The sequence below is a fragment of the Anopheles merus genome, unplaced genomic scaffold, assembly GCF_017562075.2.
Source record: "Anopheles merus strain MAF unplaced genomic scaffold, AmerM5.1 LNR4000111, whole genome shotgun sequence".
NCBI lineage: Eukaryota > Metazoa > Arthropoda > Insecta > Diptera > Culicidae > Anopheles > Anopheles merus.
In genome coordinates, this window is record NW_024427691.1 from 19490 (window position 1) to 31480 (window position 11991).

Here is an 11991-nt window from a genome sequence, read left to right on the forward strand (position 1 = left end):
TGTCCGCGACGGGAGGGCAATGGTCGAGCAAGCAGGTTTCCCTAGTAAACCTTGTATGGTAAACATACCCAAGCGTGTCCGTATGCACGCAACGATAGTCACGAACGGGCACATACCTAGGGAAAGTACTCTACGTACTAGGACTTCTGTCCAAGAATGGTGTCCGCGACGGGAGGGCAATGGTCGAGCAAGCAGGTTTCCCTAGTAAACCTTGTATGGTAAACATACCCAAGCGTGTCCGTATGCACGCAACGATAGTCACGAACGGGCACATACCTAGGGAAAGTACTCTACGTACTAGGACTTCTGTCCAAGAATGGTGTCCGCGACGGTCGGGGAAGCAGGTTACTTATCATGGCAAACAAGTTAAATAGCTACCTTAAGAGAACGAAAGTTACTGTGGATGGAACAAAACGTGTGCCTAGAATTCCTTCCTGGTTTCCCTAGTAAACCTTGTATGGTAAACATACCCAAGCGTGTCCGTATGCACGCAACGATAGTCACGAACGGGCACATACCTAGGGAAAGTACTCTACGTACTAGGACTTCTGTCCAAGAATGGTGTCCGCGACGGGAGGGCAATGGTCGAGCAAGCAGGTTTCCCTAGTAAACCTTGTATGGTAAACATACCCAAGCGTGTCCGTATGCACGCAACGATAGTCACGAACGGGCACATACCTAGGGAAAGTACTCTACGTACTAGGACTTCTGTCCAAGAATGGTGTCCGCGACGGGAGGGCAATGGTCGAGCAAGCAGGTTTCCCTAGTAAACCTTGTATGGTAAACATACCCAAGCGTGTCCGTATGCACGCAACGATAGTCACGAACGGGCACATACCTAGGGAAAGTACTCTACGTACTAGGACTTCTGTCCAAGAATGGTGTCCGCGACGGGAGGGCAATGGTCGAGCAAGCAGGTTTCCCTAGTAAACCTTGTATGGTAAACATACCCAAGCGTGTCCGTATGCACGCAACGATAGTCACGAACGGGCACATACCTAGGGAAAGTACTCTACGTACTAGGACTTCTGTCCAAGAATGGTGTCCGCGACGGGAGGGCAATGGTCGAGCAAGCAGGTTTCCCTAGTAAACCTTGTATGGTAAACATACCCAAGCGTGTCCGTATGCACGCAACGATAGTCACGAACGGGCACATACCTAGGGAAAGTACTCTACGTACTAGGACTTCTGTCCAAGAATGGTGTCCGCGACGGGAGGGCAATGGTCGAGCAAGCAGGTTTCCCTAGTAAACCTTGTATGGTAAACATACCCAAGCGTGTCCGTATGCACGCAACGATAGTCACGAACGGGCACATACCTAGGGAAAGTACTCTACGTACTAGGACTTCTGTCCAAGAATGGTGTCCGCGACGGGAGGGCAATGGTCGAGCAAGCAGGTTTCCCTAGTAAACCTTGTATGGTAAACATACCCAAGCGTGTCCGTATGCACGCAACGATAGTCACGAACGGGCACATACCTAGGGAAAGTACTCTACGTACTAGGACTTCTGTCCAAGAATGGTGTCCGCGACGGGAGGGCAATGGTCGAGCAAGCAGGTTTCCCTAGTAAACCTTGTATGGTAAACATACCCAAGCGTGTCCGTATGCACGCAACGATAGTCACGAACGGGCACATACCTAGGGAAAGTACTCTACGTACTAGGACTTCTGTCCAAGAATGGTGTCCGCGACGGGAGGGCAATGGTCGAGCAAGCAGGTTTCCCTAGTAAACCTTGTATGGTAAACATACCCAAGCGTGTCCGTATGCACGCAACGATAGTCACGAACGGGCACATACCTAGGGAAAGTACTCTACGTACTAGGACTTCTGTCCAAGAATGGTGTCCGCGACGGGAGGGCAATGGTCGAGCAAGCAGGTTTCCCTAGTAAACCTTGTATGGTAAACATACCCAAGCGTGTCCGTATGCACGCAACGATAGTCACGAACGGGCACATACCTAGGGAAAGTACTCTACGTACTAGGACTTCTGTCCAAGAATGGTGTCCGCGACGGGAGGGCAATGGTCGAGCAAGCAGGTTTCCCTAGTAAACCTTGTATGGTAAACATACCCAAGCGTGTCCGTATGCACGCAACGATAGTCACGAACGGGCACATACCTAGGGAAAGTACTCTACGTACTAGGACTTCTGTCCAAGAATGGTGTCCGCGACGGGAGGGCAATGGTCGAGCAAGCAGGTTTCCCTAGTAAACCTTGTATGGTAAACATACCCAAGCGTGTCCGTATGCACGCAACGATAGTCACGAACGGGCACATACCTAGGGAAAGTACTCTACGTACTAGGACTTCTGTCCAAGAATGGTGTCCGCGACGGGAGGGCAATGGTCGAGCAAGCAGGTTTCCCTAGTAAACCTTGTATGGTAAACATACCCAAGCGTGTCCGTATGCACGCAACGATAGTCACGAACGGGCACATACCTAGGGAAAGTACTCTACGTACTAGGACTTCTGTCCAAGAATGGTGTCCGCGACGGGAGGGCAATGGTCGAGCAAGCAGGTTTCCCTAGTAAACCTTGTATGGTAAACATACCCAAGCGTGTCCGTATGCACGCAACGATAGTCACGAACGGGCACATACCTAGGGAAAGTACTCTACGTACTAGGACTTCTGTCCAAGAATGGTGTCCGCGACGGGAGGGCAATGGTCGAGCAAGCAGGTTTCCCTAGTAAACCTTGTATGGTAAACATACCCAAGCGTGTCCGTATGCACGCAACGATAGTCACGAACGGGCACATACCTAGGGAAAGTACTCTACGTACTAGGACTTCTGTCCAAGAATGGTGTCCGCGACGGGAGGGCAATGGTCGAGCAAGCAGGTTTCCCTAGTAAACCTTGTATGGTAAACATACCCAAGCGTGTCCGTATGCACGCAACGATAGTCACGAACGGGCACATACCTAGGGAAAGTACTCTACGTACTAGGACTTCTGTCCAAGAATGGTGTCCGCGACGGGAGGGCAATGGTCGAGCAAGCAGGTTTCCCTAGTAAACCTTGTATGGTAAACATACCCAAGCGTGTCCGTATGCACGCAACGATAGTCACGAACGGGCACATACCTAGGGAAAGTACTCTACGTACTAGGACTTCTGTCCAAGAATGGTGTCCGCGACGGGAGGGCAATGGTCGAGCAAGCAGGTTTCCCTAGTAAACCTTGTATGGTAAACATACCCAAGCGTGTCCGTATGCACGCAACGATAGTCACGAACGGGCACATACCTAGGGAAAGTACTCTACGTACTAGGACTTCTGTCCAAGAATGGTGTCCGCGACGGGAGGGCAATGGTCGAGCAAGCAGGTTTCCCTAGTAAACCTTGTATGGTAAACATACCCAAGCGTGTCCGTATGCACGCAACGATAGTCACGAACGGGCACATACCTAGGGAAAGTACTCTACGTACTAGGACTTCTGTCCAAGAATGGTGTCCGCGACGGGAGGGCAATGGTCGAGCAAGCAGGTTTCCCTAGTAAACCTTGTATGGTAAACATACCCAAGCGTGTCCGTATGCACGCAACGATAGTCACGAACGGGCACATACCTAGGGAAAGTACTCTACGTACTAGGACTTCTGTCCAAGAATGGTGTCCGCGACGGGAGGGCAATGGTCGAGCAAGCAGGTTTCCCTAGTAAACCTTGTATGGTAAACATACCCAAGCGTGTCCGTATGCACGCAACGATAGTCACGAACGGGCACATACCTAGGGAAAGTACTCTACGTACTAGGACTTCTGTCCAAGAATGGTGTCCGCGACGGGAGGGCAATGGTCGAGCAAGCAGGTTTCCCTAGTAAACCTTGTATGGTAAACATACCCAAGCGTGTCCGTATGCACGCAACGATAGTCACGAACGGGCACATACCTAGGGAAAGTACTCTACGTACTAGGACTTCTGTCCAAGAATGGTGTCCGCGACGGGAGGGCAATGGTCGAGCAAGCAGGTTTCCCTAGTAAACCTTGTATGGTAAACATACCCAAGCGTGTCCGTATGCACGCAACGATAGTCACGAACGGGCACATACCTAGGGAAAGTACTCTACGTACTAGGACTTCTGTCCAAGAATGGTGTCCGCGACGGGAGGGCAATGGTCGAGCAAGCAGGTTTCCCTAGTAAACCTTGTATGGTAAACATACCCAAGCGTGTCCGTATGCACGCAACGATAGTCACGAACGGGCACATACCTAGGGAAAGTACTCTACGTACTAGGACTTCTGTCCAAGAATGGTGTCCGCGACGGGAGGGCAATGGTCGAGCAAGCAGGTTTCCCTAGTAAACCTTGTATGGTAAACATACCCAAGCGTGTCCGTATGCACGCAACGATAGTCACGAACGGGCACATACCTAGGGAAAGTACTCTACGTACTAGGACTTCTGTCCAAGAATGGTGTCCGCGACGGGAGGGCAATGGTCGAGCAAGCAGGTTTCCCTAGTAAACCTTGTATGGTAAACATACCCAAGCGTGTCCGTATGCACGCAACGATAGTCACGAACGGGCACATACCTAGGGAAAGTACTCTACGTACTAGGACTTCTGTCCAAGAATGGTGTCCGCGACGGGAGGGCAATGGTCGAGCAAGCAGGTTTCCCTAGTAAACCTTGTATGGTAAACATACCCAAGCGTGTCCGTATGCACGCAACGATAGTCACGAACGGGCACATACCTAGGGAAAGTACTCTACGTACTAGGACTTCTGTCCAAGAATGGTGTCCGCGACGGTCGGGGAAGCAGGTTGCTTATCATGGCAAACAAGTTAAATAGCTACCTTAAGAGAACGAAAGTTACTGTGGATGGAACAAAACGTGTGCCTAGAATTCCTTCCTGGTTTCCCTAGTAAACCTTGTATGGTAAACATACCCAAGCGTGTCCGTATGCACGCAACGATAGTCACGAACGGGCACATACCTAGGGAAAGTACTCTACGTACTAGGACTTCTGTCCAAGAATGGTGTCCGCGACGGGAGGGCAATGGTCGAGCAAGCAGGTTTCCCTAGTAAACCTTGTATGGTAAACATACCCAAGCGTGTCCGTATGCACGCAACGATAGTCACGAACGGGCACATACCTAGGGAAAGTACTCTACGTACTAGGACTTCTGTCCAAGAATGGTGTCCGCGACGGGAGGGCAATGGTCGAGCAAGCAGGTTTCCCTAGTAAACCTTGTATGGTAAACATACCCAAGCGTGTCCGTATGCACGCAACGATAGTCACGAACGGGCACATACCTAGGGAAAGTACTCTACGTACTAGGACTTCTGTCCAAGAATGGTGTCCGCGACGGGAGGGCAATGGTCGAGCAAGCAGGTTTCCCTAGTAAACCTTGTATGGTAAACATACCCAAGCGTGTCCGTATGCACGCAACGATAGTCACGAACGGGCACATACCTAGGGAAAGTACTCTACGTACTAGGACTTCTGTCCAAGAATGGTGTCCGCGACGGGAGGGCAATGGTCGAGCAAGCAGGTTTCCCTAGTAAACCTTGTATGGTAAACATACCCAAGCGTGTCCGTATGCACGCAACGATAGTCACGAACGGGCACATACCTAGGGAAAGTACTCTACGTACTAGGACTTCTGTCCAAGAATGGTGTCCGCGACGGGAGGGCAATGGTCGAGCAAGCAGGTTTCCCTAGTAAACCTTGTATGGTAAACATACCCAAGCGTGTCCGTATGCACGCAACGATAGTCACGAACGGGCACATACCTAGGGAAAGTACTCTACGTACTAGGACTTCTGTCCAAGAATGGTGTCCGCGACGGGAGGGCAATGGTCGAGCAAGCAGGTTTCCCTAGTAAACCTTGTATGGTAAACATACCCAAGCGTGTCCGTATGCACGCAACGATAGTCACGAACGGGCACATACCTAGGGAAAGTACTCTACGTACTAGGACTTCTGTCCAAGAATGGTGTCCGCGACGGGAGGGCAATGGTCGAGCAAGCAGGTTTCCCTAGTAAACCTTGTATGGTAAACATACCCAAGCGTGTCCGTATGCACGCAACGATAGTCACGAACGGGCACATACCTAGGGAAAGTACTCTACGTACTAGGACTTCTGTCCAAGAATGGTGTCCGCGACGGGAGGGCAATGGTCGAGCAAGCAGGTTTCCCTAGTAAACCTTGTATGGTAAACATACCCAAGCGTGTCCGTATGCACGCAACGATAGTCACGAACGGGCACATACCTAGGGAAAGTACTCTACGTACTAGGACTTCTGTCCAAGAATGGTGTCCGCGACGGGAGGGCAATGGTCGAGCAAGCAGGTTTCCCTAGTAAACCTTGTATGGTAAACATACCCAAGCGTGTCCGTATGCACGCAACGATAGTCACGAACGGGCACATACCTAGGGAAAGTACTCTACGTACTAGGACTTCTGTCCAAGAATGGTGTCCGCGACGGGAGGGCAATGGTCGAGCAAGCAGGTTTCCCTAGTAAACCTTGTATGGTAAACATACCCAAGCGTGTCCGTATGCACGCAACGATAGTCACGAACGGGCACATACCTAGGGAAAGTACTCTACGTACTAGGACTTCTGTCCAAGAATGGTGTCCGCGACGGGAGGGCAATGGTCGAGCAAGCAGGTTTCCCTAGTAAACCTTGTATGGTAAACATACCCAAGCGTGTCCGTATGCACGCAACGATAGTCACGAACGGGCACATACCTAGGGAAAGTACTCTACGTACTAGGACTTCTGTCCAAGAATGGTGTCCGCGACGGGAGGGCAATGGTCGAGCAAGCAGGTTTCCCTAGTAAACCTTGTATGGTAAACATACCCAAGCGTGTCCGTATGCACGCAACGATAGTCACGAACGGGCACATACCTAGGGAAAGTACTCTACGTACTAGGACTTCTGTCCAAGAATGGTGTCCGCGACGGGAGGGCAATGGTCGAGCAAGCAGGTTTCCCTAGTAAACCTTGTATGGTAAACATACCCAAGCGTGTCCGTATGCACGCAACGATAGTCACGAACGGGCACATACCTAGGGAAAGTACTCTACGTACTAGGACTTCTGTCCAAGAATGGTGTCCGCGACGGGAGGGCAATGGTCGAGCAAGCAGGTTTCCCTAGTAAACCTTGTATGGTAAACATACCCAAGCGTGTCCGTATGCACGCAACGATAGTCACGAACGGGCACATACCTAGGGAAAGTACTCTACGTACTAGGACTTCTGTCCAAGAATGGTGTCCGCGACGGTCGGGGAAGCAGGTTACTTATCATGGCAAACAAGTTAAATAGCTACCTTAAGAGAACGAAAGTTACTGTGGATGGAACAAAACGTGTGCCTAGAATTCCTTCCTGGTTTCCCTAGTAAACCTTGTATGGTAAACATACCCAAGCGTGTCCGTATGCACGCAACGATAGTCACGAACGGGCACATACCTAGGGAAAGTACTCTACGTACTAGGACTTCTGTCCAAGAATGGTGTCCGCGACGGGAGGGCAATGGTCGAGCAAGCAGGTTTCCCTAGTAAACCTTGTATGGTAAACATACCCAAGCGTGTCCGTATGCACGCAACGATAGTCACGAACGGGCACATACCTAGGGAAAGTACTCTACGTACTAGGACTTCTGTCCAAGAATGGTGTCCGCGACGGGAGGGCAATGGTCGAGCAAGCAGGTTTCCCTAGTAAACCTTGTATGGTAAACATACCCAAGCGTGTCCGTATGCACGCAACGATAGTCACGAACGGGCACATACCTAGGGAAAGTACTCTACGTACTAGGACTTCTGTCCAAGAATGGTGTCCGCGACGGTCGGGGAAGCAGGTTACTTATCATGGCAAACAAGTTAAATACCTTAAGAGAACGAAAGTTACTGTGGATGGAACAAAACGTGTGCCTAGAATTCCTTCCTGGTTTCCCTAGTAAACCTTGTATGGTAAACATACCCAAGCGTGTCCGTATGCACGCAACGATAGTCACGAACGGGCACATACCTAGGGAAAGTACTCTACGTACTAGGACTTCTGTCCAAGAATGGTGTCCGCGACGGGAGGGCAATGGTCGAGCAAGCAGGTTTCCCTAGTAAACCTTGTATGGTAAACATACCCAAGCGTGTCCGTATGCACGCAACGATAGTCACGAACGGGCACATACCTAGGGAAAGTACTCTACGTACTAGGACTTCTGTCCAAGAATGGTGTCCGCGACGGGAGGGCAATGGTCGAGCAAGCAGGTTTCCCTAGTAAACCTTGTATGGTAAACATACCCAAGCGTGTCCGTATGCACGCAACGATAGTCACGAACGGGCACATACCTAGGGAAAGTACTCTACGTACTAGGACTTCTGTCCAAGAATGGTGTCCGCGACGGTCGGGGAAGCAGGTTACTTATCATGGCAAACAAGTTAAATAGCTACCTTAAGAGAACGAAAGTTACTGTGGATGGAACAAAACGTGTGCCTAGAATTCCTTCCTGGTTTCCCTAGTAAACCTTGTATGGTAAACATACCCAAGCGTGTCCGTATGCACGCAACGATAGTCACGAACGGGCACATACCTAGGGAAAGTACTCTACGTACTAGGACTTCTGTCCAAGAATGGTGTCCGCGACGGGAGGGCAATGGTCGAGCAAGCAGGTTTCCCTAGTAAACCTTGTATGGTAAACATACCCAAGCGTGTCCGTATGCACGCAACGATAGTCACGAACGGGCACATACCTAGGGAAAGTACTCTACGTACTAGGACTTCTGTCCAAGAATGGTGTCCGCGACGGGAGGGCAATGGTCGAGCAAGCAGGTTTCCCTAGTAAACCTTGTATGGTAAACATACCCAAGCGTGTCCGTATGCACGCAACGATAGTCACGAACGGGCACATACCTAGGGAAAGTACTCTACGTACTAGGACTTCTGTCCAAGAATGGTGTCCGCGACGGGAGGGCAATGGTCGAGCAAGCAGGTTTCCCTAGTAAACCTTGTATGGTAAACATACCCAAGCGTGTCCGTATGCACGCAACGATAGTCACGAACGGGCACATACCTAGGGAAAGTACTCTACGTACTAGGACTTCTGTCCAAGAATGGTGTCCGCGACGGGAGGGCAATGGTCGAGCAAGCAGGTTTCCCTAGTAAACCTTGTATGGTAAACATACCCAAGCGTGTCCGTATGCACGCAACGATAGTCACGAACGGGCACATACCTAGGGAAAGTACTCTACGTACTAGGACTTCTGTCCAAGAATGGTGTCCGCGACGGGAGGGCAATGGTCGAGCAAGCAGGTTTCCCTAGTAAACCTTGTATGGTAAACATACCCAAGCGTGTCCGTATGCACGCAACGATAGTCACGAACGGGCACATACCTAGGGAAAGTACTCTACGTACTAGGACTTCTGTCCAAGAATGGTGTCCGCGACGGGAGGGCAATGGTCGAGCAAGCAGGTTTCCCTAGTAAACCTTGTATGGTAAACATACCCAAGCGTGTCCGTATGCACGCAACGATAGTCACGAACGGGCACATACCTAGGGAAAGTACTCTACGTACTAGGACTTCTGTCCAAGAATGGTGTCCGCGACGGGAGGGCAATGGTCGAGCAAGCAGGTTTCCCTAGTAAACCTTGTATGGTAAACATACCCAAGCGTGTCCGTATGCACGCAACGATAGTCACGAACGGGCACATACCTAGGGAAAGTACTCTACGTACTAGGACTTCTGTCCAAGAATGGTGTCCGCGACGGGAGGGCAATGGTCGAGCAAGCAGGTTTCCCTAGTAAACCTTGTATGGTAAACATACCCAAGCGTGTCCGTATGCACGCAACGATAGTCACGAACGGGCACATACCTAGGGAAAGTACTCTACGTACTAGGACTTCTGTCCAAGAATGGTGTCCGCGACGGGAGGGCAATGGTCGAGCAAGCAGGTTTCCCTAGTAAACCTTGTATGGTAAACATACCCAAGCGTGTCCGTATGCACGCAACGATAGTCACGAACGGGCACATACCTAGGGAAAGTACTCTACGTACTAGGACTTCTGTCCAAGAATGGTGTCCGCGACGGGAGGGCAATGGTCGAGCAAGCAGGTTTCCCTAGTAAACCTTGTATGGTAAACATACCCAAGCGTGTCCGTATGCACGCAACGATAGTCACGAACGGGCACATACCTAGGGAAAGTACTCTACGTACTAGGACTTCTGTCCAAGAATGGTGTCCGCGACGGGAGGGCAATGGTCGAGCAAGCAGGTTTCCCTAGTAAACCTTGTATGGTAAACATACCCAAGCGTGTCCGTATGCACGCAACGATAGTCACGAACGGGCACATACCTAGGGAAAGTACTCTACGTACTAGGACTTCTGTCCAAGAATGGTGTCCGCGACGGGAGGGCAATGGTCGAGCAAGCAGGTTTCCCTAGTAAACCTTGTATGGTAAACATACCCAAGCGTGTCCGTATGCACGCAACGATAGTCACGAACGGGCACATACCTAGGGAAAGTACTCTACGTACTAGGACTTCTGTCCAAGAATGGTGTCCGCGACGGGAGGGCAATGGTCGAGCAAGCAGGTTTCCCTAGTAAACCTTGTATGGTAAACATACCCAAGCGTGTCCGTATGCACGCAACGATAGTCACGAACGGGCACATACCTAGGGAAAGTACTCTACGTACTAGGACTTCTGTCCAAGAATGGTGTCCGCGACGGGAGGGCAATGGTCGAGCAAGCAGGTTTCCCTAGTAAACCTTGTATGGTAAACATACCCAAGCGTGTCCGTATGCACGCAACGATAGTCACGAACGGGCACATACCTAGGGAAAGTACTCTACGTACTAGGACTTCTGTCCAAGAATGGTGTCCGCGACGGGAGGGCAATGGTCGAGCAAGCAGGTTTCCCTAGTAAACCTTGTATGGTAAACATACCCAAGCGTGTCCGTATGCACGCAACGATAGTCACGAACGGGCACATACCTAGGGAAAGTACTCTACGTACTAGGACTTCTGTCCAAGAATGGTGTCCGCGACGGGAGGGCAATGGTCGAGCAAGCAGGTTTCCCTAGTAAACCTTGTATGGTAAACATACCCAAGCGTGTCCGTATGCACGCAACGATAGTCACGAACGGGCACATACCTAGGGAAAGTACTCTACGTACTAGGACTTCTGTCCAAGAATGGTGTCCGCGACGGGAGGGCAATGGTCGAGCAAGCAGGTTTCCCTAGTAAACCTTGTATGGTAAACATACCCAAGCGTGTCCGTATGCACGCAACGATAGTCACGAACGGGCACATACCTAGGGAAAGTACTCTACGTACTAGGACTTCTGTCCAAGAATGGTGTCCGCGACGGGAGGGCAATGGTCGAGCAAGCAGGTTTCCCTAGTAAACCTTGTATGGTAAACATACCCAAGCGTGTCCGTATGCACGCAACGATAGTCACGAACGGGCACATACCTAGGGAAAGTACTCTACGTACTAGGACTTCTGTCCAAGAATGGTGTCCGCGACGGGAGGGCAATGGTCGAGCAAGCAGGTTTCCCTAGTAAACCTTGTATGGTAAACATACCCAAGCGTGTCCGTATGCACGCAACGATAGTCACGAACGGGCACATACCTAGGGAAAGTACTCTACGTACTAGGACTTCTGTCCAAGAATGGTGTCCGCGACGGGAGGGCAATGGTCGAGCAAGCAGGTTTCCCTAGTAAACCTTGTATGGTAAACATACCCAAGCGTGTCCGTATGCACGCAACGATAGTCACGAACGGGCACATACCTAGGGAAAGTACTCTACGTACTAGGACTTCTGTCCAAGAATGGTGTCCGCGACGGGAGGGCAATGGTCGAGCAAGCAGGTTTCCCTAGTAAACCTTGTATGGTAAACATACCCAAGCGTGTCCGTATGCACGCAACGATAGTCACGAACGGGCACATACCTAGGGAAAGTACTCTACGTACTAGGACTTCTGTCCAAGAATGGTGTCCGCGACGGGAGGGCAATGGTCGAGCAAGCAGGTTTCCCTAGTAAACCTTGTATGGTAAACA